The following is a 4919-nucleotide window of genomic DNA, read 5'->3' on the forward strand; positions in this document are numbered from 1 at the left end:
ATATATATATATATATATATATATATATATATGTGTATATATATATATATACACACACACACACACACACACAGACATATACAAACATACATACACATATACATATATATATATATATACTGTATATGTATATCAATTGCACGTATCCTTCATTAAAAAATGTGAAAAACACATTTGAGAGAATCCAGTTATTTAACTATTGCAATTACAACGCAAAACACACTTTTTAAAGTGCACAATCTCCACCTCCAACATTTTCAAAAGATAAGTAACACAATTCTGCACAAACTATGATAGTATAATTTATCAGAATATTTTTTTTAGAGATGCCTGGACGCTGGCACTTTTAAACCAAGATGGCGCGTGGCCACTCACCAGTGTCTGTCCAGACTGTCTCGTAGATTGCCAGTCCTTTGCAACAAGTGAAAAAATGTCTGTCTTTCTTGGTCCCCCGTTTTACAAGCTGATTATTCCAATTCTTCACACTTCTTTTGTGATTCCAACAGGAAACCACCACACTTACAGGCAGTTAGTCCATGGAGCCGACATCAGGGTTAAAAACTAGAAGAAAATCAAAGAGGGACTATTTAAGTGCAAGAGGGGTCACTAAGTGTCGTTTTCCTTGTCCAGCAGAGAACTTGAGGCAGTTTAATTTTTAGTTGAAGGTTTGCTGGGATCCTAAACAGAACTGTTTTGGTGTTGAGAGAAAAGACTAAGTTAAATGCATTAAGCTTAAGACATATTTTAGTTACTTTGTTTACTTAGTTATTTTAGTAAACAAAATAAACGGTGTGCAGCTTCCTTATCTGAGCAGGTATCGGATCGGGACGCGGTATTGGCAGATATTCAATTTAAAACAATCAGATCGGGATCAGGGACCAAAGAAGCTGATCAAGAAATACCTAAAAATTATTTTGCTAATTGATTAACCTGCCGATTTTATTCTAGATTAATTGTTTAACATACATGATTGTTTAATTTACAACAGGTCAAAACAAATGTAAAAAAAGAAAATGCCTACAACCAAAAGATATTAAGTTTACAATGATGTCAAACATAATTGAAAAGACGCAATTCTTACCATAGTGAAAACAAGTGAATGTTTGGCCATTTAGTTTGATTATCAAAATCACTGCTGATTAACTAATTTCATCAATTAATTACATTTCTATTGATCAATTAATCAACTCATTGTTTCAGCTCTAGACATTTTAACTAACAAAACAATGTGTCTTACAAAAGGAAAAAATGTGTTTCTCGAGTAACTCAAAGAATTTGATTACTAAAAATCATTGATGCAAATTGTTTACATCAATTAATATCAATATCAATTTTAAATGAACAGGCCAAATTAATACATGGTTTATTAAACATCAAGTAACATTAATCATTACCGTATTCTTATAAGCATTAGGCATCCAAATAATGTTAAGATGGTTTACACAACAGTTAGTAGTATGATTATTACCATATTATATTATCTTAATGTTTAAACTAATGATAAAATAAGATACTTTATAACATCACTAATAATATAATAATAGTAAGTTTGTTAACAGTAAAGTGGAATTAACTTTATTAATACTTTACCATGTATTAATGATGGTCATCTTAAAGTGTTACCACTAATTCAGTAAATGTGTTGGGGCCAGTAGCGAATATGGTGGCTTATTTGTGCATCTCTATTATAATGGTGATATGGGATTATGCCTCCGTCTCAAATGGGATAATTGATAATTTGATGACTGATATGGGCTTTGGCTACAGTTAATCCTTTTTTATTTTTCAATCCCTGATTCATTGTGATCCCTTAGATTAGGCACAGTGAGTTGACTGCTAAATACACAAAACAGAACAAGGCTAAGCCAACGTGCAGTGTACGAGCAGACCAAATACTAAAGATAGAACGAAGTCTGGAGTGTTTCCAGAGAAAACCTGACAGCTCATATATTACTAGGCAGGAACTAATCACAACTACATTTACCTTGGCTGCTTACCTTTAGATGCAAATAATGAACAGAGAGAATGAGAAAAATAGGTAAAGATAATTAAAAAAAAAAGTAAGAGACAGAGACAGAGGAGTGTGGAGAAATCAAAGCTTTGGTATTTCACCAGTACTGCAACACCATATAGAATATTAGGCATGCACGTACTGGGCATAAAGTCTGAATAATATGAATGAATTTCTCACAAAGTGGAAACAAAAGGTAGCACTGTTCCCAGTGATATTGATTTGCTCCACTGCTTCTTCATCCATTCACTAATAATTAACAATGCAGACTCTCCAATTACTTTGCTCCAACAAACAGTTACAGCAGTCTGAAATCCACACACTCATTATGTAGATGACAGAGAGTGAGAAAGAAAAAAACAAAACCCCAAACCTGCTCAGAGCGACTCCAATTAAAATTCTTTAGCCATGCCAACATAGAGCCAAATGAATTATGACAATACGAATCTCCTTTAGCTGTTGAATTTGCTAATCAATGGTGAGACCAGCCACTGTGAACATGAGGGAGCTAACTGAAGTGCTAAAATAGAGATAACAGTCAATACTTCTTTCTTAATTTAGATTATTTCCTGGATTGACCGTTGAAACACTGACACGCTAATTAAGATTTCTTAGTAGTGAAATGCAGAAATGGGAAGTAACGAAGTACAAATACTTTGTTACTGTACTCAGTAGAGTGTAAGTAGATTCCGATATTTTTACTTTACTTTAATAATTATTTTTTTGGCGACTTTTTACTTTTACTCCTTAGATTTTATCATGAATATCGGTACTTTCTACTCCTTACATTTTACGAAATTGGCTTGTTCCTTTAGTTTTGTACAAAAGGTCGTCTATCAGGTGTGATTGTGAGTGCATGTCGGAGAATAGCGTGGACACACGCCTCACACCGCGAATGAAAGTGAGAAAAAAGAAAAAGAGACTAGCTGTCTAGAGGATAATCAGTTGAGATTGTGTGTGTGCGTCCTGAGAACTGTAAGTCATATAACTTATGTTGTCAGTTCATTTAAGCCTGTTGTTGTATTGATCTGTAGTTCTTGCAAATTTAAAAGTTAGCTAGGGATGTTGTTTGTGTTCTTCACCTGTTAGCTAGGTTGCACCTGGCTGTTGATTTGATATAATGGCGACTCTTGAACACCCTTGCTCACATTTGTATTTTAGGTGCATTGTTTACATGCTACAGTTACAGTGCATTAAGATAATGTAATTAATAGTGGGTTAATTGTTATTATTTGCTAGCATATATATGCTTCCTATGCATTGTGTAAGGTAGCCTTTACAATGTTATTTATTTTTTTGCAGAACTACACACAAACACAGCTGCCCATGCCTATGTTTGTACTGTTGCTTGATTGTAATAAAGCATCAACAGAGAGAAGTTTTCTCTGTTTTAACAGACACACCTGGGGCGAAGTTGGATACCAGAATCAGCTTATACAAGACAGTCGCAATCTAGTCCTCACTTACAAATCAAAAATCAGATAATTGCACGGAGTTAACATTATTATTGTTTGCATCATCAATACCAAATTTAACCTAATTGGATGAGAATATACATTGCACTTGACGCACCACTAGAAGACGACTCGCCAGATTCGGGAGCATTCATTTGCGGCAAATCATTTGCGGCTTGAAGGCGCTAACGTTAGCACATAGTATGGATGGCAACATGATTAAAAATGAAGAAAACAGAGCTCACAGAGATTCCCAATCAGAGATATGTTTGAGATAGTATGCATCAAGAATGACCACTGGCAAATGTGCTGTGTAACTCTAAAAGTAGTAGGAACTTCTTAATTAATGTCAGTTTAGTAATTCATATTTTATCCTTTATTTTCTTTCCTGAAGCCATATTTGAGCAGACACAAATATATGTACATCCCTTTAAATGTTAAGGGAAAGATTAAAAAAGAAAAACTGGATCTGTGAATTCTCACAGAATCACAAGTGAATTCATATCTTGCTGCTCAGTCAGAATCTTATTAACCTGGAGTCCCAGTCGCTGTCACAATAATCATACAGTAGGGCTTGAAAGTTTGAGCTCCCCAGGTAAAAATTTGTATTAATGTGCATAAAGAAGCCAAGAAAGATGGAAACATCTCCAAAAGGCATCAAATGAGAGATTAGACATTCATATATTACGTCAAAAAAATTTAGATTTTATTTCCATTATTTACACTTTCAAAATAACAGAAAACAAGAAAATGGCATTGGCAAAGGTTTGGGCACCCTGCAGAGTATACACCTTGTACCGCCCCCTTTTGGCAAGTATCACAGCTTGGAAACGCTTCTTGTAGCCAGCCAAGAGTCTGTCAATTCTTGTTTGAGGTATCTTCACCCATTCTCCCTTCCAAAAGTCTTCCAGTTCTTTGAGATTTTTAGGTCTGTCACACGTCTTCATGGAAGAGTCATCAGAAGAAAACCTCTTCTACATCCTCACCACAAAAATCTGCGTTTGAAGTTTGCAAATGAACATTTAGACAAGCCTGATGCATTATTGAAACAAGTTCTGTGGACCGATGAGGTTAAAATAGAACCTTTTGGCCGGAAGGACCAAAGGTACGTTTTGAGAAGAAAGGGCACAGAATTTATTGAAAAGAACCTCTGTCCAACTGTTAAGCATGGGGGATCAATCATGCTTTGGGGTTGTATTGCAGCCAGTGGCACAGGAAACATTTCACGAGTTGAAGGAAAAATGGATTCAATAAAATTTCAGCAAACGTTGGACGCTAACTTGATGCCATCTGTGAAAAAACTGAAGTTAAAGAGAGGATGGCTTCTACAAATGGATAATAATCCTAAAAACATCTCAAAATCCACAAAGGATTACGTCAAGCGGCGTAAACTGAAGGTTTTGCCATGGCCTTCACAATCTCTTGACCTCAACATAATTGAAAATCTATGGATA

General features: G+C 35.0%; 1 protein-coding gene and 1 long non-coding RNA gene across 4 annotated transcripts in view; both read right to left on the minus strand.

The window, feature by feature from the left end:
* LOC116695318 (uncharacterized) overlaps positions 1–864 on the minus strand; it is a 23735-nt gene extending 22871 nt beyond the window's left edge. The window contains exon 1 of the long non-coding RNA XR_004333424.1: positions 714–864. This is a non-coding gene — a long non-coding RNA (uncharacterized LOC116695318). The remainder of the gene's footprint in view (positions 1–713) is intronic.
* The window catches only part of negr1 (neuronal growth regulator 1), a 170538-nt gene that overhangs the window by 153823 nt on the left and 11796 nt on the right, over positions 1–4919 (minus strand). The gene's annotated exons all lie outside the window — the stretch shown is intronic.

This window comes from Etheostoma spectabile, chromosome 9 (assembly GCF_008692095.1).
Source record: "Etheostoma spectabile isolate EspeVRDwgs_2016 chromosome 9, UIUC_Espe_1.0, whole genome shotgun sequence".
Taxonomy (NCBI): domain Eukaryota; kingdom Metazoa; phylum Chordata; class Actinopteri; order Perciformes; family Percidae; genus Etheostoma; species Etheostoma spectabile.